Source organism: Dermacentor variabilis, chromosome 3 (genome assembly GCF_050947875.1).
Source record: "Dermacentor variabilis isolate Ectoservices chromosome 3, ASM5094787v1, whole genome shotgun sequence".
In the NCBI taxonomy this organism is placed as follows: domain Eukaryota; kingdom Metazoa; phylum Arthropoda; class Arachnida; order Ixodida; family Ixodidae; genus Dermacentor; species Dermacentor variabilis.
This window is the reverse complement of record NC_134570.1, coordinates 112,628,118-112,654,602: the sequence shown is the minus strand read 5'-3', so window position 1 is coordinate 112,654,602 and position 26,485 is coordinate 112,628,118. Positions and strand designations below refer to the sequence as shown.

General features: G+C 46.0%; 1 protein-coding gene across 1 annotated transcript in view; it reads right to left on the bottom strand.

The window, feature by feature from the left end:
• The window catches only part of LOC142576193 (ras-like protein family member 10B), a 100,822-nt gene that overhangs the window by 8,456 nt on the left and 65,881 nt on the right, over positions 1-26,485 (bottom strand). The gene's annotated exons all lie outside the window — the stretch shown is intronic.

Here is a 26,485-nt window from a genome sequence, read left to right as displayed (position 1 = left end):
GGACTTCGAAAAGCCAACGAGTCAACAAAGAGGAGCTTACGTTGTTAGAATGTGAAGTGATGGATGAAAGGTGCGAGAAGTTAGAACCACATTACGAAGGAAAACTGAGCGAAAAAAGAAAAGCAATGCCTTGTTTCTCCCACTGTGGGCACGACTAAGGGGCCCGGCGCTAGCCCTGTGTTTTTTTTAATTTTTTACTGTGAAATATTTTTTTATATAGATGAGGGGCTGTTTCTTTCGATACAGATTCCGGCCACTATACTATGCTCTGATGTGCCATAAAGGGACAAGAAAGAAAACACTCAACGAAGAAAAATGTTGGTAAGATACAAAAAGCAGTTGTCGAAGAGCATGCGACCGGTTCACAAACTTAACGTTCGCTAAACGAGTAGAGACACAGCTGCCTCAACGGAACACAAATCCAGCCATTGTTATGGGCAAGAGCATGAGGAGGAAAATTAGAAGAGGAAGAAAATGTTCATGACTTCCGGTCAATTTTTCTGCTACTCATTATTTTTTCTCTGGTAGCCCCATCTGTTGGGCACAGTCATAGGGACGTTTTATCAGCTGTTGAAGAATTTCGTTTTTTTTTTACATAACTGTTTCAAGGGGATTTTCTTGTTGAAAGTTTAGAGCGCAATATGATAATTTCGTTTACATTCATTCCTAGCCAGGTGTTTATTTTCTTTGTTCTCCAGCCACTATACTGAATGCCTTCATTTAATACTATCAAAATCTTGGGAAATTCTTCGATAGTGCGCATGCGTTGTCAGTAAAGAGAAAAAAAAAGACAAACAAAACAAGACAAAACGACAACAGCTTCGACAGACAAGCAGCAGCGCCGGCAAGCTTCGCATCGCACCGTCACCCCACAGACAATGGATACATGGCACTGAACATATCCCTACAACCATTGACTCTTCATAAGCTCTGTGAGGCCATGCCCGCTCTTCATATATCTTGCCTTCTCTGCCTCTATTTTGTAACTCACAACTGACCTTCACCTAAAACTGATCATAACTCGACAACACGTGAGGCTGGAAACTGGTCGTGAGTGCGGCGGAGGAAAGAGCGGTCAGGCATAAACAATAAAGAAAGCTATTGAATGGCGCATGGGACACATTACACTTTCTGGAAGCAAGCTTTTCCACATTGTTTGACAACGCCGGCGAAATTGGTCACTTGTGGAGAAGTCGGCATGGTGACTATTGCATTATCCATGAGGTCGTGAGGTGAGTCTAGGCTCCCCATTTCTCGCCTTGTCCTGTATTCTACACTGTTCTTAGAGTCAACTCTATGCACCTATAACCTAACTTGCAAGACTTTGGGTGCTGCCACAGTCTAACGTCGTTAATTGTAACATTATGTGCAATTGTGGATATGTGTCGCACGTCGAACAATCAGCGAGAGCCAGGACGTTTATACAAGAATGATGTGAATGTATTAACTATATAAGAGTGATTATCGCGCCACTTGGTTTGCTTATTCGACGGCATGTAGCATTCTGAGGTCGTCCACTCCTACAGGCCGCACTGATTCATCCGAAAGCAGTGACAGCGCGTTTGACCCGTGTCCGGTTCAGTAGTACTTTCGTCGACTAGGCGGTGTGGATAATACGGGCATCAGATGGAGAGCTGAGGACCGTCAAAGATGCCTACTGCAAAAGATGAACAGCCAGATGAGGAAATCACCGAAGGATCACCCTCAAGGGAAAAAAACACACTGGCGGCGTCACGAATTATCTTTTCGTTTAATTGCCTTTTCATTGTGGTGGATGATAAATAGAGAGGGTCTATATGGTCATAATGCCGGGTGCCTTTGGTGAGAGGGCCACCGAAGCACCAGAAAACTTCCATCTCGATTCATCCTTGCACGAACGTCGTTTGGACAAGCCCGCCAAAGGCATCAATTACTACAAAGGTTGTCGATCGTTCAACTGCGTACTTGGTGCTAAGGCTGACTCTTTCAAGTGCGCGTACTCAGTGAAAACTGATTCTTGGCCGTTGCTCATGTACCTGTGTCCGCGTCTATCGGTCATGCTTCTGTCGCCCGTGCTCACTGCAGCGCCGCCAAAACGTGTTCCAACTAGCCCAACAACGCATTGTAATAAGTGCACAAAAGTGTGTCATTATAAGTATAACGCTTCCTTTACTAAACTGTGGTTAAACGTGACCACATGCGCTTGCTCCACTCCCCCCTCTCTCCCCCGAGTCATTTGTCATCTATTGCCTGCGCCGACCCCGCGGTTCGTCCCATCTACGCACTCTGCGCGGCACTTCGTTGCCTCCCGATAATCACGCGCTAACTCGCACTGCCGAAAGCGGCGCCTGAACGTGGCGGAGGAAAAGATTGCTGGCGTGTAGACACGCTTCGGTAGAAAATAAGGATCGGTGCAGAGGCAGATTCGAGTTTCTGGACGCAGTAAGCTACTGCACACCACATCGCATAATGATGCGGGCGACTAGGGGAAAAAGTTGGCAAGACGCCAACTCTGCGACAAACCGCATTACCTGCTTTGGTTAGAATACTGTAGCCATAACAAACAAATACACAAAGAACGAGACGTACAAAGAACAAAGAAACAGAAAACAAAGAAAACAAAGGGACAGAGAAAGAAAGAGAAAGAAACGGGAACGACGGGGCACAGTGAACTTTCACACCCACAATAGAAGCTCTTCGTTAGTACACATATAAATAGCACACGTAAAGCAAAGAGAGCGACCACGCTTCAAATGTCACGTACTACAGAACTAAGACGAGTCAACGAGGCGCGTCGCCAGCCGTCTTAATAAAGGTCAAGGCCGAGTGTATTTTCATCGCTAGACGCTCTCTCGCCTGTCTTCGTCTCTCTGCTTTTCTTCGTTGCAGCCGACAAGAAAACGCAAGCTCACGAAACTAGGGAAGCGAAGCCGACTCCAGTACCGGCCGAGACCGAGAGCACCCGCACGTGGTGTCCGCTTAGCAATCTCGCCGCGTCGCCGAGAAGATTGCAGGGTGCCGGCTGATCTCATTGCGAGGCAGCAATCTCGCGCTGTCGTCGCGACGCAGGAATTGGACACGAACGAAGGTGGACACGGGGTGAGAGAACGCGGCCCTCCTCGTTGATTCATTACGGCCTCGGCGCCGGCTTCCTCAAACATCCGCATTGCAGCGTTATTGCGAAGCCAAGGTCCCCACGTAACGAGATCGAAATGAAAGAGCGCATCAACGCAAACAGAAAGATATATATATATATATATATATATATATATATATATATATATATATATATATATATATATATATATATATATATTGTGTGTGTATGTGTGTGTGTGTGTGTGTGTGTGTGTGTGTGTGTGTGTGTGTGTGTGTGTGTGTGTGTGTGTGTGTGTGTGTGTGTGTGTGTGTTTGTGTGTGTGTTTTCGCACACCGCTCAGGGCTCATTTGTCATGCCGAACTTGGCAACGACTCCTCCAGAGCGTTATCCATATTTTCTTTTTTATCTTTCTAGCGTTAGCAACTTCTATATTAGGGTAACTAATCCGGAATGTTTTTTTTTATATTGAACTGTGGTATATTCTAAACAGAGGTAATAAATTAGGATATCTGGGCTTTTTACTTGCCAGATAACTAGATTATTGCTTGCTAGATAGAAGCCATGTACGTAGTACTCGCCGACTACTCAGTGAGGATTTGAAGAAGGTGTGATTACGCTGTTGTGCTAATAGTGCGGTCGATAAAAGCACACTGGGCTTTGTCTGCCGACGCGGCTGCCTTGAAGCTTGTCGCCGCTGATTTATGGCACTTGCAGCTCGCTTTTTTGTGTCCCCGTTACACATTCTTTAGGCGTTTCGCATATTCAAGAATCCTTCGAGAGCAGCCATCCGCGGCGGATTTTATCAAAGCGGTGTATTTGTTTACACTATATAGAACCACAGGTCGTCGTTGGCTTCAAATATTACAGAAACGCCGCATCTCTGATGTTAACTATAATGTGAAAACATAGCAAAACATACATATCTGCGCATATAAGCCGCACTGCTCCATCCTGAAACGAGTCAACATGAGAAGTCGAGCCCATTTAACAGCGGCCACTGTGAAACAGATGCATCTGTCACGGGCTGTTATTACTGATTCTGGCTTTTCTTTAACTTAATCATAGTTACACTATGTGCGTTCCGTAATGTGTTTTTAGAGAAAACTATCCTCGCATATGGGCTCGCTTACGTACCGCTTACTCTCACGAAAACGCGGATGGCATCGTTGACACCGTTGATATAAGTGACCGAAGCGGTTGTTCACGCTGCTGTATGTACACCGAATACACCGTCTCTTCTTTCCAGTTAGATGTAGACGTAAACCATGCACCTCAGTAATTAAGATATGTGTCAGCATAGCAACACGTACGGACTCTCACCCATCTACGGGACGAATGCGAGATATGTTGGCACAGCGCTGTGCCGCCGCTTCCCGCGCTCATCGTGTGCGCGCCGTGCGATGTCAGAAGCACCTGATTTCAAGTTGTTAATGCCTTAACTGAACTATAAGTGAACTTTGCCTCGTCCTACCTGCTCAGCTTTCTTAGGTCCGCCGTTAGCCGCAGCACCAACTCAACGGTTCTGCTAGGCCTAAGCTTCGCTGAGCAGGATTGAAGTCCGCTCAAACTTCATGCGCACGGCTTGAGAGGGATGAAGTTATGCGGGTCAACTTCGAAAGCATGTTTCGACTCATGTTGAGCGCGATTAATTACGTATGCAAGCGAAGGTGCTCCGGCTATCGCGTTGTTCATTCGGCGGCCGATCACGTGGGTATCGGTAGATCGATGGTCGGCAGGAATTGATTTTGTCCGTGCCATCCACACAAAAGCCCGGGGCACCATACGACAATTCGTGATCGTCGGTGGCGTCGTTGTCGGCGCGGTATGATAAAATGGTTTCGGCGCCACACTGTGGTGAATAGTCGGCGTCACGGTGGTGCCGTATCGAACGAGAGCGTGTACACGAAGTCAGACACGCGCTGCCCTCACCAGCAAGAGAGGGCCGACGCTGCAAGAAGACTTCGTCAGCAGCGTGATGTTCTTTTTTCAATTGTCGCCCCAGCGTAACGCAGGGTTTTTTTTTTATAGACTTGTTAGCCATCAATTCAATGGGGATACTACGTGATTCACGGTGCAGTCAGGGCGGAGCCATCTCTTCGATTTAAACGCGGAGTTGCAGTCGTGCGCTATGTACGTTTTCGGTGCCGCACCGACGTTGTGCTACCGGTGGAGTTGCAACGGGGTGTCGGTACGAGTGTTTGCAGCAGTGCGCGTCCGTGCGCTTTTTCTTTTCTTTTTGCCGAGTCCGGTGAACGCGCGACCCTTCCAAAACGTTTGCCGACTACACTGTAAAATAATTTACACCCTAAAAGGTGAAAAAGGGTGTAAATGTGTCTATAACTCACACGCTTAGGGTGTCCGTTATATAGATAACACCCTAAGGGTGTGACTTATAGACACATTTACGCCCTTTTTCACTTTTTAGGGTGTAAATTATGTTACAGTGTATCCGATATAAAGGGCAGGGCGCACGCGCCCTTGCGCTGTGAAATAGGCCGATTGAAAGCGCACTTACCGATGATCCCAAGGAAGGTTCATGGTTAACGAAGTGACCTAAGGAGAAGGGCCCCGTGGCCGAGAAATTCCAGTGTGGGCGTCATGCGTCGATCGCACGTCATTAGGGTTAAAAAATCATTCCCAACCAAAACCGCGCAGGCCCTCCGAGTGGCGCAGAGGCGTCGCTGAACTAATTGAATTCCTGAAAGTAAGATACGTTAGAAACACCGTGAAATACAACCAAAACTAAATCTACAGACATTACAGCGCCGGTCTGTAATATTATTATACCAGAAAACGCAATTCTGTTGCGCGGAATTTCAGATATATAAATCCCTTTTCCGGCGTTTCTACCATTCATGGAGTGACGCTCTGCGCTCGGTTCCTTGCAACAACGCTATCCAGATGGCGCTCGCCTCCGCGCACTCGCAGCCCACGTAAGAGGACGTGCGTCTGCCAGAAAGCTCGCCCGCTTGCCTTAATGCATAGCGTTCGCCGCAAGCGCTTCCCGGCATAAAACAGTACAGTTAGATAAGCTGCAGTGGCCGGGAAGCACGAGAAGCAGTCAGGGATCCTTGAATGCTGTCACGTTCCACTCTTAAAATGAAGCTTTCGCGTCCTCCAAACTTTCATCAGCTCACCGGAGTAATGTGCTCTAACTTGCTACTCTGCAAAAGGAAAGGAGCCTAAAGCTATAGGGGTGAACGATGATGAGGACAAAGTGATTGCCTATATAATATTATACTGGTTCAAATGAAGCCGCTCGTCACGTTCCGTTTCATGCAGGAACTCCAAACAAAGCTTTCGTTTTCTGCCACGCAATGCAAGTATGAAACCACGGGCCGAGAACAGCACTACATCCTACAGTAGCTAGTCTGCCGACTCTGGATAAGAAGTCGCCCACCGTCCGTCTGTCGGGCACGCGCGATGGCAAACATGTAATAATGTGTCCCACTGTTTCAAGCGTCTGGCAGCGTTCGCACTTGGCGGGCGGCTGACACGTTTGCAGCGACGGACACGTGGTGAAGCCCGCGGAGACACGCCTGCTTTGCCTCTCGCGTGCTAATTTCATCGACAAGCTGTAGTTTTCAACCTATCCGCATTTCTCTTCCTGCTTCATTCGCTTTCCTTTGTGGATACGAAAGCGTAAACGGAACATAAGCTCGCATTTCCATCGCCATTGTCACATCACGAGAGGCGCCTTGACGGAGCAGAGCGGGCGAGAGGAGGCACCTATACTGGCTGGGCATAAGCGCGCCAGGTTGGCCAAGTGCTGTGTGAGGGGAGAGGGCATCGCCGCGTCGATGGCACGTGGCCTTGGCACCGCAGGCTTCTTCTGCTTGCTGGTTCGGGTAGCCCGTACCGCTATGGGGCATTACACAGCGCGAAAAACTCGAATGACGGCTCGGCGTGATTCAATTAGACATGATTTCGCATTCGCAACTCATAAGATGTGCTTAGGTGCCCTGGGATTCTCTTTAAGAGGAAGCTTTAGCTAAAGTGCTCCTATCTAAATACGTGTAAAAGGAGAATTCGTCTTTCTAGGCATCCACTGCACCAAATTTGACGAGGTTTGTTGCATTTAAAAAAAAAAAAACTTAAAATATAGTGACTGTTGGTTTCAATTTCTTGAGTCAGGTCGTGAATTTTTATTAAAAATTGTCAAATATCGCAAATTTTCAAAAACGAAACTATCAAGTTTACAACTCTGTAACTCAACAACGAAAAATGATAATACAATCGCGTAAATTGCACCTAATAGCGCATCTAAAGCGGACAAAATTGATATGTTACACATGAATATCAAGAAATTTAGCGATATGGAAATACAGCTTTTGCAGAACCCTTGTAAACAACCTAACAAATTCACCTAAGATGTAAAATAACATATCAAATTTGTCCGCTACGAATGATCTAATGGATGTTTTTACAGAACCGCGATATCTGTTCTTGATGCAGAGGTATGAATTTGTAAATTTCGTGCTTCTATTTCTTTGAAACTGTCGAATATTTGAAAATCTTTCAAACAAAATTGAAACCCTAAATCGGAATTCCGCTTCCAACAGTCACTAGAATTTAACTTTCTCTCTCAACTGCAACAAATTTCATTAAAATCGGACCAGGGGTTATCTCAGAAAAACGTTTTTGCGTTTTACATGTATTTGAACAGGCCGCGTCGGAGTTGGGCCCGAGCTAAAGCTTCCTCTTAAAGCCCCGTTGCCGAGAATTCGATAAATGAAAAGCCGGCTGCCGCGATTCTCGTGGCTTACGGAGCGCTTCAAACTGCACCGCAATTTTCTTGGACGTAACGACGACCACAATAATCAATTGCACCAGCAATAATAATAATAATAATAATAATAATAATAATAATAATAATAATAATAATAATAATAATAATAATAATAATAATAATAATAATAACTTCTTTATTTCGATCAGTGATGGTGGAGACTGCGGGTAAAAGTCGCTTTAGAGGCAAGCGACTTGACTAGAGCCCGCAGCCTCTTTTATAGGCAAACAACGATTGAACAGGAGATATATACATACATAGCAATTGACTACATGTGAAAAATGCAAAAAAAATAAACGCAAAAACACAAATTGCCTGAAAAGCGCTCTTCAATTATTTTAGAAATATTGAGTGACAAAATGTTGTTTATTATTGAAATTCCAGCGCACAGTGTGATGTGCGCGAACAAGCACTACAATGCTTTTTTCTGTGTTTTTTTTTTATGAATGCTATTAGCTTTCCACCAATAACTCTTTACCACCAATAACTCTTTACTAGGGCGACTTGCTTTATGCAGTCTGTTAGTCGGGAAATGTGCAGTTGTACGAAGCACGAATTAACACGACACAAGAATGATTTGCTATGGGAGCAGATACTGTACCAAGCAAGCAATGCGTACCCGTTTTCTGCCTTGCTTAACGTCTAATAGATTTCAATGGCATTCAGTAATTTGAGGTTCTGTCTCAAGTGTAAAGCTGTTCAGGAGGAACGTTTATGTTTATTCACTTCCCAGCGTCGTGCGACCTCTTAACTCCTGATTATGTAAATTATACATTGTGACTTCGCACTTCCTTCTATTTTTCTTTTTTTTTTTTTTTGCAATGCGACGGCATTATTATTTTTAAGTGCTTTGTTAGGAGGAGGAGGAGAGAAAAAGAGAGAAGGCAGGGATGTTACCCAGGAGTACGTCTGGTTGGCTACCTACTTGTGGGGGCCGCGAAAAAGGGAACAGAAAAATGAGGTAGAGTGAGGGAGGCGGTCCGAAAGATGGCGGTGGGCCTGAGCAAGCCAAAGGCGTTCACACAGGCCAGTCCTTCTCAAGAAAGACTAAAGTGCACTCACAGCTTTTGGCGCCGATGCTTTGTTCGCGTCGCTATATCTAGAGGAGTGATGGCACTCCGCCTCCTATAATTGTAGATAAGGAAAAGGCGGCACGCTTAGACGCTGCACTCGAGCCCGGCTTGCCGGAGGCCCTTCTCATAAGACGCTGAAATTCCGTATACCACACGCCAGTCGCCCTGCGTCTCGCAAGCGTAGCAGTTTAAAACAACCCGCGCAGGTTGTCATGGAAACAAGAATGTTGTTCGCTCGTCCCACGGGATTCTCGATACCAAACGCATCGAGAAGATGCCCAGGTACGACGGCACGTGGGCGACCTCGACGCTCGAAAAGGTCACGCTAAGCTGCTTGTCTGCGCGAGGCTCGCGACGGTTGAAAGGTCTTTTACTGAGGCAAATGCGATTGCATGTCGCAGATCCATTACCTCGGTCCTGCACGGCAAGCCGTCTCGGGGGCATTCGCAAATCGCATCCGCGAAGGCAGCAGAACTAGTGCGGGTAATTTTCTTAGTCTAAATGCGTTTTTCTTTTGTTCTTATTCACTCTATGGGCATGCTGGACACGGCACAGCAAGCTTTTTAGTAACTTACCGATTGATTGATTGATTGATTGATTGATTCATTGATTCATTCATTCATTCATTCATTCATTCATTCATTCATTCATTCATCATGTTTAACGGCTCAAATCAACACCGGGGTGATATTGCAAATGCCATTAGGGAGAGCTCCGGCATAATTTGACTTCCTGGGATTCTTGTAACGAACACATATGTTGAAGCGCTTTGTCATTTTGCCACATTTAAATGAGGCTGCAGCAGCAGGTAATCGAGCCTATTGCTTCATTTTCAGCAGCGGAATGCCAGACCAGCTTAACGTCGTACCCACAGCGGGTAAGCGTAAATATTCAAGAGGCATTACTCTACAGTTATTTCTTCTTCTTCTATCTTAAGCAAAGAGAACGCAATCCTTCATGCGAATTCTTGTCGCATTCATCGTCGACGATTCTGCAAACAGCCTGCGCGACACACCAGGAAGAAATGAAGAAACAGCGGAAAAGGCGCACCCAACAGACCTTTAGAATTACGGCAAACCGTATTATCGCAAATTTATTTTTTTAGCTGCGCACTAAAACAGTCATTTCGTTCTCGACAGCCCCCGGTTTCCCACTTTTTGTTTTCGTAACACGTTAGCCAACCAACCAACTACAGAACCGACTAACGAACAACCTAACGGACACACTAAATAGCGGACGAAGCAACAGGCCGACAAACTAGTGCAGTCAGGTGCCTGACGAAAACTCGTCTGGTCGGGAATCAGACCTAGCGAAAGGTAAAAAAATTACGGCGATGAAGTCAAAGGTATGCAGAAAGCTCGGCTGGTCTTACATGAGGCCTATAGTGAAAGGTTCAAATGAACCGTTGACGGCCATTTCACCGCGCACATGTAAATAACCTCTATTAAGGTGCCGTCTGGAACTTCGTGCCTTACACCGCATTGAGACATCGCCTTCCTTGGTAGCACGACAAGCATGCTTTTGAGGCAAGCTTCTTTACTCACGCTAGGAGATAAAAGATAAGAGGTGAACACATCGCAGGTATTCAGGAAATTCAAAAAGCTCCATTCGAAGAAAAGGAATATACTTTTTTTCGCAACACCCTTAAATTATCGTTGACGAACGAAACCACTGGAGAACTGAAAAGGAGAGGGGTCGTACAATCACTTTGAACTTCGGCTGATAACGCTTCGTGCGCGGAGCAGGTTCTAAAATGTCTGATTGGCGCAACAGAGCAGCCCAAATTTCCTATAGGAGTTACTACTAGAAACAAAAAAAAGGTTCCCCTTGGTGGACCAAAGAATGTGAAAGCTTCGGCTTCTTTTAAGCGAACAACTGCGAAAGCTAAGTATTGTTATAACGCTAATGTAAACACGTACTTATCTGACCCAAAAAATGGGCAAGCCCTGCACGAATTCCGGGAGATCAACGAGAAACCATATGTAAGCCGTGTTTTAAACTCCGTTGTAGTGACCCGAGTGGAAGCTAAGACTAATCTTGGTTGCATAGCGCCTAGCCCTGCGTTACAATTTAAGGCACAGTGTTCAGTCCTGTTCAGGATGCCGTCACAATGTAATGACTTTGAGGAGGTCAACTCGTGGGAACTTCCATCTATCTGTCGCACCGAGTTATGATGATATATGTTAGCATTGAAAGAGTTGTTTATAATCGTCTATCAGAGCACATTTTTAAAATGAATGCATTATAAACACAGCTCAGATTGGATTTCATAGTGGTGGTTCTACTTCGTCCACGCACATCGATCTAAAAGGGAAAATGCGGTTAGCTAAACGAAAATTTCGGCCCTCGTAACACTGGATGTTGCAAAAGCTTATGACGGCATAGATTAGTGCATTTCCTTACGTGAACTTGCTCCCTTATACCCTCCATCGTATGTCATTGCTTAGATCAAGGATTTCTTGTACGGAACAACATCTTTCTGCACGGATGCAAAGCATATTCTGAGCGGTTCTCCCAAACCGGAGGTGTACCTCAGCGTTCAGTGTTTTCCCCACTAGTGTTTAATATATTACTACATGATATACCAATTATGCAGGACGTCGCGCTGATTGTGTATTCGGATGACATTGCATTCTTTGCTTGCGCTAAAGATATAGACACGTGTGCTTCTTTATCTTTTTCGGGTGACCGCTTTTCACAACCTAACAAATGTTATCGCACAGCTCAGGACGCGCCTGCATGTACTGGAAGTTTCTCGAATGTTATCGATGGTTCTATCCGCTGTCTGTCGTCACCGAACCTTGTGTAATCTGATTTCATGTACGCGTGACGTGAATGGTGTAGAACTTTTTGGAAGACGCGCGGGCACCAGCGGTTACTCTGTAAACTTCGATGACTGATATATAAAAGCCGACCCGCTTGGCCCTCTGATGAGACTTTCGACAATCGCCGACTGTGTTCGCCGCTGTCGCCCTTCTTTGAGCGTAGCCTGTTTTCTAGGGCTTAAGTTCGCCCAATAAAACGCTAGTTTCGTCATTTCCAGTTTTGCTGCTCGTGACAACATTCACATGCTTTGCCAAAAGTTGCAAGCGTATTTAAATATTCCTGTGGTCTGGCTGGATAATTTGCATATGGTCGTTAACATTAACAAAAGTGCCCATGTGTTCTCTTCGCATCAATCGGTTTCTTTGTCTATTTTGTATCAGAATCAACTGATTCCGCAGATAGACACATTAAGGTACCCGTGAGTCATTTACGATCCAGGCCTAGATTGACGTCCTCATATAAAAAACGTTATGAGAAAAGGTGAAATCGCTCTTGCTCGGTTGACGAGGAAATGCAACAGGAAATTTGGTATGCGTAGGGATAGTCTACATTTATCGCGCTGATGTAAGACCCGTTCTTGAATTTGGTTGTGTGCTGATGTCTGGCTCTCCAAATTATAAGTTGTAACCTTTATTTATAACAGAGAGACGGGCCCTACGTCAGTGTCTTGGCGTCCCTAAGTATATAGCGAATTCTGTGCTGTATCTAGAAGCAAACGTGCCAGATTTAGCGTAGAGATTTCAGGTGCTAACAGTAAAATAGAGAGAGATAAGTCATAAGGGAAAGGGAGGGAGGCTAACCAGGCTTAGCCCGGTAAGCTGCCTTGCACTGGGGGAGGGGTAAAGCGGATTGAAGGATGAGAAAGAAGAAAGAAGGTCACAGCCTCCACTGTCACGCACATAAGCCTGCACCACTGACTCCATCACAGGCGCTCATATAAAGGTTGTCGCATTTCAAGAAACGCACCAGCGACTTTGTGGCCTAACAGTAAAAACTTTTCTTAGAGCACACGGAAAAAATACCAGGTGTTTGTCGGACAACCGTCAAAATTTTTTGTATTCTATGTGGCCAAGGTACAAGCCCCACACGCCTTTAAGCAAAAATAAACGTTAGCCTACGATCAGTTCAATGTGTCACTCCAATAAAAACATGTAATACTTGTAAGTTTGATTACGTCTTTCCGGAAAATGCTAAATTCACAGCCAAACAGACATTAGTCGGAGTCTTGAATGAGTATCTGCAAGGTTTTCCCTCACACAATGTACTGTTCACGGACGCGTCACAGAAAGATGAGAAATCGACAATAAGCAATTGCTCTGAAACACTCTCATGGAGTTTTGCTATCTGCCTTCGCCATTACACTCCAATTTATGCGGCCGAATTCATGGCCATATGCTTCGCCGTAATCAAAATTCGGAAAAATGTGTCACACTTAATATTGCTCGCAGACTACTTGTCAGTTCTTACGTCGCTTGGAAGGCCAGATAATGCACAGTTGCACCGATCTTTACGCTTTTTTATTCGACATCATGTTAATTAAAGAAGTTCGGTTTTTGTGGATACCTGGACATTGTGGACTACCACCTAATGAGATTGGAGACAGCCTGGTCGGCCAGTAAGTTTCTTTATAGCCAACCTTACTCTGCTGGCAGTAACAACATTCCAAAAGCGACAACGAGTCCTAGGTAGAAAGAATGAGCCCCTCTTTGTTGCACCGGATTACGAACATTTAGCGTTTCCCTGGAATGTCCGGCATTCTCCCTCTCACCGATGCGAAGTTTACATTACCCTATCACGATGTCAAATACCGCAATTAAATCTGTGCATAAGCATATCTGAGTTCGCAGCACCGAATCTTTGTGGGTCATGTGGAGACACAGAATCATTGGACCATTTCCTCCTCTTGTGCCGAAAATATAGTTACGGAAGAAGGATCTAGCTAGAGCAGCCCCTATTGCCTATGGGCCTTCCTCTCTCGGTGATTAACATTTTAACTTTCGGGGCAAGTACCCTAAGTCACGCTTGAAAGGAAGTGTGTCGGATTATGTATGAGTGGGGCGTTGCTACTGGTAGACTCATTTTAAACACATTTTCTTCATTCTTAACACTGAATCGCGTTATTTTTGTAATATAGCATCTTCGCCGAAATAGACATGACCACTATTCAAAAAAAGGAAACAACAGAACAATATTAAATTTTATTATTAATAGTATAATAAATAGAAAACTGTTTAAAAATGTCAATTGTACAGATCAACATATTAACAGGAAGCAAGAAATTCATATTATGTTGCCATTGAGAGTGATGGCCAATCACTCCTCCCCCCCCCCCCCTCCTCATGGGTACGTGCCATAATTTTGAAGGAAGAAGAAGAGCCATGCGGGTTCTAGGGCCCCATGTTCCCAGCTTTTTAATGTCTAGCATTCTTTGGCTAGGCACCCTGGGTAATTTACTGCTCCGTTCCGTTCGTCCCTCCGGTTTCGTGTCCCAAAGTAATCCCAAAGAACCCCCTAGCGCCATCTAGGCTTGAATAAGTGAACCCACAAACTTCTGTACGCTTACTGCCACCTACTTGTGGGCGCACGACCCATGTGACGCGACGTCTTTTCAGAAAGCCGCCATGTACCGACACACATCCACCCAAATCACAAGTCATGGAGTTTCATAGAAAGATAACTAGAGGGAACTCTGGCGCTAGTGTCTGCAGGAGCTGCGAGCTGGGCCGTTCAGCCAGCGCTGGAATGATGGTTATTACACGCATTCGCCTTAATTTCGTTCCTCCTGGCTAGAAGTGGCTATACGCGACACTGTAAACGCATCATCTTAAAGAAAGTACTGTGTTTGAAATAATTAAATAAACACCGTAAAAATTGTCCAACGGCGGGATTCGAACACAGGACGTCGAAGTACTGGAGGCTGATATGGAAGTCATTGCGCCACGGACGCACACATTGACAAGCGCCCTCCCTTATGAATTTCTTACAGGCAAGCGTGCGCGTTGAGACGCTTGGCGCGTCTCGATTTGGCCTGACCGGGGCACGCTTAGAACGCATGCAAGAGCTTGCGTGGGCAAGCACCACACGGAAACGCAAGCAAACAGAGAGAGCTGCGTCTGCGGCAACAGGGAGAAGCTTGTGAAGCAGGCGTTGGAACGCAGGATTATGCGAGAAAAAAAAAAATTGGAGGACGCTTAAGCTTCGCCTTCAAGAGTGGAATGCGACAGCGTTCCCGTCGACCCGCCAAGGGGTGTAAGACAATGGGCTACGGCGCAGCGACTACGCGCGCCGCATCGGACGCGGTGAGCGTCGAGCAACGCAGCGTTCGAATCGGCGCGACAACGAAATGTGCGCCTGAGCAAGCGACGCGCGCCTGAGCCTTAGAAACAGCTCGTTTCTAAGGCAACACCGCGTTCACTAGAGGCGCTTTTGTACCGCTTTGAAGCATCTAACTCGTGGCTCAGTGGAACATTTCGGAAACACAACAGGGAGCTTTGCAAATTGGAATAAGTGTCTCGGTTTTTGGCATGGTGAATGGCAGTCAACACCGGAAATGTTCGCCAACATTAGATGGATTAAAGCGCCAGCTAAATACTTGGGCGTTCCGCTCGAACATTACCGGCGGAATGAGGACTATTGGCTAGAAGAGGCCAAACGACTCAAGGAAAAAACAACAGATTGGAAAGGTGCTTATCTCTCGATGTTTGCGAGAGCTACTGTATGTAACTTGTTTTTAATAAGCAAAATATGGTACGTTATGCAAGTTTTCTGTTGCTCTCGTTTAAATGTGCAAAGGTTCCACAGAGTTTTTGCTGTGTTCATTTGGGCATCAGAATGGGAGAGGTGCAGCCGCACGAACTTGTTTAGGAGAGTCAAGGACGGGGGCTTAGGCCTGTCACATCTTTTTGCGAAACAGCTAGTAAACCGGTTTACTTTCTTTCGAGACGTGCATGACCCCTTTCTGCGCACAATGTGCCAGTTACGACTGAGCAAGCATCTGCCGATGTACGTGGTCTGCAATTTAAGTATGCCTGGTGCTCTTCGAGGGTACCTAAGGGAAGTCGTTGACAGTGTCCGTTTTCTGTCCGTACGTTTTTCTAATGATTATCTCCTTTCGGTGTCGCGGAAGAAATTGTACAGGGATGTAGTTGACATGATTATGCCGGTTCCGATGTACAGAGCCATAAACAGTGGAGGACAGGGAAACGACGTGTTAAAGCGTGTTAAGAAAATGCAGGTGCAGCCAAGCACTAAATCCTTTTTCTTTAAGTTGCATACCGGAACTTTGCCGGTACGGGCCTTTTTACAAGAGAAGGGTTTTTATTTACCATGGGGAGCAAACTGCCTTATATGTAAACAATTAGAAACAATTGACCATGTTTTTTTGCATTGTTGGGCAGGGGTTTTCTTTTGGGACGTTCTCCAAAGAACACTACAGAAAGAATTGCCTTTAAGCCCATTAGGTATTAGATTTTTGACGGTAGAAAATGAGGATGGCATGCCATCGGACTTAATTATGCTAATGGGCCTCCACTGTTTATGGAGGGCTCGAATGGCCGGTTTCTTTTGTGAGCCTGACAGCCGGCCTGCACGGCTGCTCTTCCGGGAAGCTATTTCCAAGTTCATTGATGTAATTAAAGAACAAGAATGTCCTCCGGATTGGCTGGCGAGGATTGAGCCCCTCGCCACATTAAAGGAATTTTAAACTTGACATGGCCAGCCACAATGTCACTGACCGCACAATATGCATGCGCACAAAGTTGAATGTGTGTGAGTGTATATTTATGTATCGCTTACCTTATTTCAAGAAATGATGCCCTTTTTGTTAGCTTGGTGAAACTTCCGGCAATAAAGGAAAAAAAAACTCGTGGCTCAGTGGTAACGTCTCCGTCTCACACTCCGGAGACCCTGGTTCGATTCCCACCCAGCCGATCTTGGAAGTTGCTTTTCATTTATGAACTGCCTGCCGTGATTTATCGCTCACGGCCAACGCCGCGGACGCCGACACCGACGCCGACGACACCGGCTTTTCTGCGACACGAGCTCCTTAACGCTATCGCGTTAAAAAGCACGGCATCATTCCTTTCGGCCGAACAACAAGAGTCGTGTTGAAAGACAAGTTTTCTGGGGAGATCGTCATAGTGTGCGGGGTGTTCGTTAGAGTTGCTCGTCTTTTAAGGATACGGCAGTCTTGGCTTCTAGGGCACAGTGTAGGCCTCGTAGCTATTGATCGCCGCTGGGGAGCGTGTGCCCTAATTTTCTTCTTCTTCTTTGTCTTTTAATTTTCGAACCCATTTGCCGACGTTAATGAGATGGCAGCCAAGTTCCAACCTTTCTTGCCTCTTTGCTAAGCTCCCCTCTTTCTGTTTCACCATGCCGTCCCAATAACTGGCCCGCAATCTCAACCCACTCTCTTGTTCTTTTCTTTCTTTCTCTTTTCATTCTTGCTTTCTTTTTCCTTTTTGTTCCGTTGCTGTCCGGCCTTCTCAGCGAGCGGCAGTGTTCCTCCGGCGAGTGCAGCGACGAAAAGACAACGCGCGTTTAACAACTGTCGGGCGGCGCTAGGACTCCTCGCAAACGAGGCCATACCAACAAAAGAGGTCTCCACTCTTAGCCCTGATGTCCCAGCGCTGTACTCAACGGAAGAGCAACGACTGAGCGCGAGCAACAAAAAGGCAAATGAGAAAAAAAAAAGAACGAACAAGCAAACAAGCACAACGTATTCGGCATTGTCGCAAGCGCTCGCTGAACTTCCTTTTTCTTCTCTCTTTGTCTTACTTTCGACCATCAATTGCGGAAAGAGGGCCGGCTCTCGCCTTTTACTGCTCCAGACGCGGCGGTTACGACGTCGTGGAGCTGGCTGACCGCCCGCGGTGCAAGGACGCATTCTGCACGGGCCAGAGAGAGTCGCGCGGAGCAGTTTATCTCTCTTTTCTGTCGTGATCCCCTTCTTTCTGCGCCGCTTTCTTTAATTGTTTCCCTCTCGTCCTCCGGCGACGCTTATCCGGTTGAGGTAACGAGAGCCCTAAGCGACAACGCCACGTCCGATGCACGGACAACGTTAAGAGCCTCGAGCGGGCTCGCTTGGGCCAGCTTGCGTTCACTTGCGCAAGAGCCATTTCACTCGTCCGACCGAGTTGGGAATCCCCGGACTTGTGTTTGTAGAGAGGGGATAAGAAAGCAAGGAACCCGAGCTTGTGTTTACGTAACACAGAGAACATCGGAAGTCGGTGACAACGACGGTGGGGAAAGCGTGCGCTGAATTAGAGTTGTTTCTGGCCAACTCGTCCTATGGCGATGTCACGTGATGAGCGAGGGAGATAAAGGAACGAAAGGGCAGCGAGGCTCATGAGGACTGCGCTTAGTTGGCCCTCCAGCACTTCGTAACGGTCAAGGTTGTCATAGAGATAAAAATAAGAAAAAAATAATAATATGGGGCCATCGTTCAGTGTGGTGGACTTTGGTTTAAAGTTAACGTTGCGTGACCCATTCCTTGGACAGCTAGCCAGCTTATTGGTTCTGCGAGGCAATACCCGACGAAAAAACGGGAGGTGGGGAGGGGGGGGGGGTGCGCAACGAGCAAAGGCCACACAAGTCAGGCTTTGTATCTTCACAATAGGACACGTCAAGGTCACCCTTCTCGAGCAGAGCCTTAATCGCTTCGACACTTCACTGAAAGTCGTCTCTACACCTGCTCATCTCAGGACCTCATTCTGGCCTCGTGTGTATCTGTTACAAACTCTGTGCACGCACACATGTCGGGGGGTCTCGGTATTACTGCTGGGCGCCGCTTCTCCTCGACTTCGGTCTCCGTGTGTGTTTAGGGCTGCACGGTCAACTTCATGTACTATATTTTATCCAACTCTGTTCTAGATTTTTCAAACCCATCACGTTATTTTTTTTATCGCACAACACTCCTTTTTTACTGTTGCTATAGTATTATGTGAAAAAGAAGAGTCAATGCCACTATAGAGTGACTACGCCTCTTTCTCTTAATGTCACTGCAACTTAGCGGAACCTCCACGAAGGGGAATTATCCAAGATATGCGTAGCAATATATTCGGATTTGGTTTGCTTCCGCTGGTGCAGCGGCTGTTCTGTGTGCCTCTAAAGGGAAGAGTAATGTTTTGCATATGTGTATGGAATGAAAGACAACGTATATATATATATATATATATATATATATATATATATATATATATATATATATATATATATATATATATATATATATATATCATAGCAAACAAAGACATCAAGGACAACATAGGGCAAATTACTTGTACCAACTCTTTGAATTGCAGAAATAATAAATTAATGCAAATGAAAGTGGAAGAAAAAAAAACACTGACTGCAGGTGGGACACGAACCCACGTATTCGCATTACGCGTGCGATGCTGTCACCTAGTGAGCTACCACGGTGCCGTTTCCACATCAACTTTCGGGGGCATTTATGTTTTACTACAAGAACTAATCCTGGGATCATTAGCCAGCGTCACCACTCACAAATCTAGGCGGTGGATGTGGAACATCCTTTCTGCCGTAGGTGTCACGAGTACGTGATCTATTTGGGTGACGGCAACTGGTCAATAAACCCACACAAGCTACCTGAAGGCATCAATGTTCCCGGATTCGAGACCCTCGTAATGTAACGAACGAGGAGAAAGGGAACCGAGGGACACGATTTTTATTAATCATATCCTAAGAAGCCAACAAACACACCAAGGACAACATAGTGGAAATTACTTCTGCTTACTAATTCAAATAAAGAAAGGATAAATTAATTGAAATCAAAGTGGATGAAAAAACAACTGCCCGCAAGTGGTATACGAACCCACGTCTTCGCATTACGCATGTGATGCTCTTACCAACTGATCTACCGCGGCTCATTCTATATATATATATATATATATATATATATATATATATATATATATACATATAATCGTCTTTTAGGTCCAGTGCAGGCCGATACGCCTCGCCCTGCGATATACATTCGTCTATATCAATTAGCGCCCGTTATAGCAACTTTGTTTTGTTTCTTTCTTTTTAACCTTCATATGGTGAGGTCGCCTGGACCACCTGGATATGACCTAGGAAACTTAGGACCAGAGGCTGTTTAAGTGCGTGTTCGAGTAATCGGAAGTTCTCAACTGATTTGGCTCGTGAAGCTTAGCTTGTCAGAGCAAACTATATATAGTAATATGAGAGTCGCCCGTAGTGGGACCACGGATTGTATTAATTTCTCACAAACTGCGATTCTATTCGGCGCACCCACATCTACGCACATGAGCGCTTGCGTATTCCGTCCCACCGGAATGCTGCTGCCGAAAATTGCAATTGTACATTTTGAGGTTAGTGATTATATATATATATATATATATATATATATATATATATATATATATATATATATATATATATATATATATATATATATATATATATATATATATATATATATATCTATATATATATATATATAGAAAGAGAGAGCAGAACACCACAGCAACAAAGCCACTGCGCAGTGTGTACATCTACACCGCTTCTAGCCGTAATGCTTGCGTCAATTTGATAAAGGCGAAGCGACGGTCCGCGAAGTGCTCGCATAAACTGCGGCTCGCCCGTGCTTCCAGGACCGAGGGGAGAAGCTGCACCTCATTTATGCAAACGCCGAAGCCAACAGCAGCGCCGCATATAGTGTTTCTCTAGAACGCCCACGCACGTGACAGCAGCTGACTAAGAGTATAGCGACAAGACCGACGCGACAGTTGAGTCTTGCGCCAGAGACAAGAACGACTCGCTTTCGTGGCTGCCTACGGTACTGCGATATAAACGCAGCCTTCATTCGCAGAATCGCCAAGGAGGGGAGGACGAGGGAGTGAGGGGTATATAGCACAGTGGGTGACACCGTGCAGTACGTGCTTCCTACGTCCCAGCAGTATACTGCAGCCGCGCCCGTCCACAGTTTCTAAGAGGCATGCCGTTGCGATGTTATATACTCCACAATCGTGAACCGTGACCTTCACATGTTCTGGCGGCCTGCCGAGGAGTCGCCGCGTGCAAAAATACGTGCCGTATATCGCAGAGGCACACTCAAGCGAGCGAAATATTCGCGGAACTTCATCTGGCAATATAAAAGCGTTGCGACACTTCGGCGCAAAACATGTTTATTCAACGCGGTAAATTCGGAGCAAGGCCGCAACGTTCAAGCAAGCCAAGTAAACAGATTCTCAGGGTCCCACGCAGTAGGTCTTAGACATTTCGCTTTGTTAGCGTGAGAGAACAAGGATAAAACGTACACAGCAAGGACATATCTTTTTTTTTTTAACGGGCGCCTTTTTGTGGCTGCTTCGAGCGAAAGTGTCGCACCAAACTGACCTCGGCACACAATATGGCATACACGTATTTGCGCACACTTCCAGCTCGCAATCAAGAGTTTTTTTCGTGAAATTTATTATATGTATATATAGGGTCGTACTTTTCTGGACAAAAAGATTTTAAACATCGCCTGTGGCAGACAGCGCAACTCGCGTTTTTGAGCTCCCGTACCACTCGAAGAAGCGGACATTGCTAGAACGAGAAATCGAAATGCATAGTCAAATAATTAAACATACTTTATGTCATTAAGTACTTGACTAAATACTTTACGGCAGATGTTGCAACTTACGACTTGTACATGGTCTACTTTATCTCAATAAGTCATTAACTAAATACTTCACGGAAGATATTGCAACTTACGACTTGTAGATGGTGAGTCCCGAAGGCGTATCCGTTTGGGAAGAATTCTGGGAATCACACCATTTTTGTTATGTCCACTTTCAAAATGTGCGACGATATACATTGGCGCCCCAGTTATTTCTATGATTCAATGCATAAAACGGCGTATTTTTTTTTTTTTTCAATGAGTGGAACAGTGTATTTTTTCCGCAAGTTTAATGGCGCGTAAGTCAGAACAAGTGCCCCCCTCAAAGATTGTTTCAGGCGCATATGCCTCGCATACACACGTGCTACAGTTCGTAAATTGCAACACGTGTGCCTTACAGTAATTAGCTAAACGCTCACTTGGTAAAGCTCTCTGAAGCAGTCGACTGTGCATTTCTAGTTCTCATGCTAGGAATGTCCTCCTCTAAGACGAATGGAGTTCAAGGAATAAACTGGGCTGCCTGTTGGATGGGATCTTTCAAAATTTTCTACGGCGTAAAAAAAAAATAAAAGCAAGAACAGAAAGAAAACAGCCGGTATTCTACTGTATTGCAGAAATACCTGGCTCTTCACTGCAGAGACATGCGGCTCCTCACTCTAACCGGAAGCGGCCAGGGCACGAGGAATCTCAGAAACGATAGAGAATCTAAGGTTGACAGATGTGCGTGTCAGTTGCCCTTCGGGGGCTTTTTCAGAAAGAAAAAAAGAAGAAACAATCTATTGCGAATCTCGCGGCCCTAAAGTCAAAATGGTGTATCATTTGCTTCCATTTTTGATTTCTTTCTTAATTTTTTGGTTATCGTCTCTTGTGTTTAACACTTTCAACCTTAAGATCTTGAGCCTTTCATGTGCCCATTCGACCCCTTACTCCCTCCACGCACTCCCTTGTCATACACGCATGCGTTGCATTTCTAACATGCACATAAATTATTCGATGAAGAATCACTTGCAGTTCAACCTAGTACTACGCTCATCTTGACATGATTTAGCGTCCGTAAATGCCTCAACAAGTGCGCTGCCGTTGAAATACTCACGGCCGACGGAATAGCTCACCAATGCCGCTCCAGAAAGCGAACGTAGAGTGCCAATTCGTCGAGACACTGTCTGCATCCGCTGACGTCCATCGCGCGGTAAACCTACAACCTCGTATTTGGCGTGCTTCCAGCTCTGTTGTTATTAGCAGCTAAAGCACACTGACGCGGAAACTTCGACAATAAATAAGACTTCAGGGACACTTGCCTCCTGAAGCGAAGGCTTTTGCTTCACTAAATAACAAAAAAAAATGGTATAAGCAAGTAGGACAATGACGATAGCTACAAGGACTAGACCACATGCAACCCAACTCGTGTCGTGTTCGGGGATGCTGTTGAGCCTTCGCCGCCACCATCAGGGAAAAAGTCTCCAAGTTCATAAATTTTGCCTGAAGCCTGAAAACCACCAGGAAAAAAGAAACAAAAAAGAGGGGGGGGGGGACATTCATGGATGTTCTTAATAGTAGCTCTTCCTTGGTTATTGCAGTGTTTGGTCGTTTGCTGTCGGCGCGGAAGGTTACTGCGACATCCGAGAGATGTTTTTTTCAGCATAACGACGAGTGCGGAGAGTGCTGTGGAAGATGGATGCGAAGAGGCAAAAAAAAAAAAACAAGAATGTTTTCGCCCGAACGCTACGCGGGCGATTGGTCGCTCGGCAATGCGGAGGGAGTGTCCGCTCCACAGCTGTTTCCCGGAGAGACGGGCGAAAAAGAAACAGGCGGACAAAAAAAAAAAAAAGAGGGAAGGATAGGGAAACCAGAAAGGACTCACCGAGAGGCAAGCGCAAGTAAAGAGAGAGAAAAACAAGAGAGAAAAAACCAGAAAGAAAGAAAGAAAAAAAGAAAGACCAATCGCGAGAGGACGGCTGAAGACGAAGAAAGGGTCGCGGAAGCGAAGCAACAAGCAGCACGCGCCGCCGCCTTCGGGGTTTGGGGAGCGTGGCCGTTCCACCCGTCCGTCCATCCATCGTCTCGGAGGTTTGCGCGGCACGTGGGCGAACGCATCGGACAGAAAGGAAAACGGCATGACGTCGCTGCTGCTTTTCCCTCCGGCGGGACGAGTTATGCGATGGTGGGCGCGGAGTCTGATGTCTGTAAGAGCGGGGCCCCGGAGAAAGCAAAAAAAAGGGAAGGAATAAACATTGGGCACCCAATCGGACAGCTAGAAGATGCCGTCGGTGTGTATATATAGATAGAGCCGGGACACGACGATACGCTCCTCCGTCCATTTGTCGCGGTAGACGCACGGCCAGCTTCCCTAAGGTCCAGCTGCTTTCGTCCCGTTTCCGTCGCCCGAATAGCGTTTCACCGACGGAATGAAGCGAAAGGCCTTCGGGGCAGGGTTCTGGAGACGCACTTTTCTCGAGCTTTGCTTCTTTTTCGGTACACCTGGGAGGACGCGGCGGTGCGTCGACTGGACGAGCGTCGCTGCTTTAAACACCTGCATTTGCCTTCTGTTTGTCTCGCTTGCCCTTTCGTCTTTCCCTACGTTTACCGACAACGTCCTATGTGGCTGCTGGCTGTCCTGCTGCGCAATTGGATAGCTCATAAATGTACGTTGTTTGTGTCGCGTTTTTTTTTGGCAGAGATAATAGAGTGTTATAGTTGAGCGTGTTTACGCTCCGCTAAGCAGCTAAGCGGAGCGGAAGCGCGAATACGCATGCGCCGTCCGCTTAGCCGTAAGCGGGCTAGCGGAGCGTGCAGCGCAGCGCTTTGGCTATCGTTGGCGTCAGAAAGGGGATTGGATTGGCTGCAGAAAGCAAGCGCGCCGGCTATCACGTGGCGTTCCCCAAGACGGCGCTTTATTTTCCGTTGGATAAAATGGACCGGTAACGCATTACAAGCGCCCGTCTAGATACCTTATGGAGAAATAAGTTATATATATATATATATATATATATATATATATATATATATATACGTTTTACTGTATAAGAGTGATCATAAGGTGTTTTTATTTTCTTTCATTACCCCGAATTTGGCCAGGGGACCCTGCAACTACGAAAGGTCCGCTCCGCTACGCTAAACGTATAACTAAAACATGAAAATCGCCCGCCGCTCCGCTGTGGCTTAGCGGGGCAGCTCGGAGCGGAGCGTACCGTAAAGAGGCTCAATTAAGACACTCGAATGTAACGATTTTTATCGCGCGAGCGTCGTGAAACGCCTCGTAGATATCGGAACGCAGATTCCGCCGCGTAACAGCTGTTGCCTCGCGCGCTTTGTCGCGCCCAACATGTCGCCCCTGCGTATCCTTTTAACAACACCTGAAGAGCTTTAAGCGTAGCTCTCAACCTTGCTGTTGCTTTCATAGCTACCGCCCATTTTGGTCGAAATCGCCCATTTTCTTCAGGCATGCTTAAATGCTGATAATGATCATGACGCTGCTTCAAAGCAGGGCGCGCACCCACCGTGGTGGGATGGGCCAAGAATCGGGTGGCTGCACGCAGAGTTAATGACATAAACAAATGAACTTGCAAAGACAAACCTTCCAATAAAACAGTAGCTTCGTAATTGAGAAGACAACCTGAATGAGCGATTATATCTTCGAAGAAATAAAACTAACTTTTGCTGAAAAGTTCGGAATCCGAAAATATTAGAAAATTTATAATAGGACTCAGTAAGTGTGTGCCAGCAAACGGAAACGATAACTGTAAAATATCGTGAGACAGGACACAGGGAAAGGGACAGGAAAGGTACTGGATCAGCACTCTTACCAATTAAGTACCGTATACCAACTCGCCCACAGGCCACCCTTATGAACTTGTAGTAGAAGTAGTAAGGAGTATTAAAAAAGAACGAGTTGTCAGTTTCGGCCGAATGGTGAACCCTTAACAACGCAAGCAAGGGTTAGCATTACACTTGGACTCCTCAGACAGTGTTCACACTATCACCATCAGCAGCAGCCCATTTTATGCCCACTGCAGGACGAAGGCCTCTCCTTCCGATCTCGATTTACCCTGGCCTGTGCCAACTGATTCAAACTAGCGCCGACAAATTTCTTAATTTTATCGCCCCACCTAATCTTCTGCCATCCTCGACCACGCTTCCCTTCTCTTGGCAACCATTCCGTAACGGTCCACCGGTTACCTAACCTGCGCATGACGTCAGTTGCCCAGCTCCATTTCTTTCTCTTATTTCAATTAGAATGTCGGCTATACTCGTTTGCTCTTTGATCCAAACCATTCTATTTCTGTCTCTTTACGCTATGCCTAGCATTCTTCGTTCTGCCGCTCTTTGAGCGGTCCTTAACTTGTTCTCAAGCTTCTTTGTCAGTCTCCAAGTCTCTGCCCCATATATCGGCACCGGTAAAATGCACTGATTGTACACTTTCCTTTTCAGTGATAATGGTAAGCTTCAAGTCAGGAGCTGATAATGTCTGCCGTATGTGGTCCAACCCATTTTTATTGTCCTGTAAATTTCCTTCTCATCATCAGGGTTACCTGTGAGTAATTGGCCTAGGTAAACGTACACCTTCACAGACTCTAGAAGCTGACTGGCTATCCTGAACTCTTATTCCCTTGCCAGAATATTGATCATTACCTTTGTCTTCTGCATAATAATCTTCAACGCTACTCTTACACTTTCTCTGTTAAGGTCCTCAATCATTTGTTTTAACTCGTCTCCAGTGTTGCTGGTGGCGGGTGCATGCAACATGTTGACGCGACGCAGCACGAAAGGAAAATGCTGCTGCGCAGAAGAAACAGCGCCCCAGCACCTGCCAGGCTTCTCACAACTCTGGCTGAATGAGCAGTGCAGACAGTGGAGTCGCAGGCATCGCATATCGACGGAGCACGAGATGATATCGATGGAAAACCGTTAGAGTAAACCGGCGAACGAAAAAAGAAAAAGGTTATCGCAGTTCAACCCGAAGGGTGACGCACTAAGAGCGATATATATTAGGCCATGTTAAGCGATATATTGAGCTAGAAAAAGAAGGTGAACTCATCGCACTTGTTGAAATATACTGTAGGTTAACCGAAACGTTG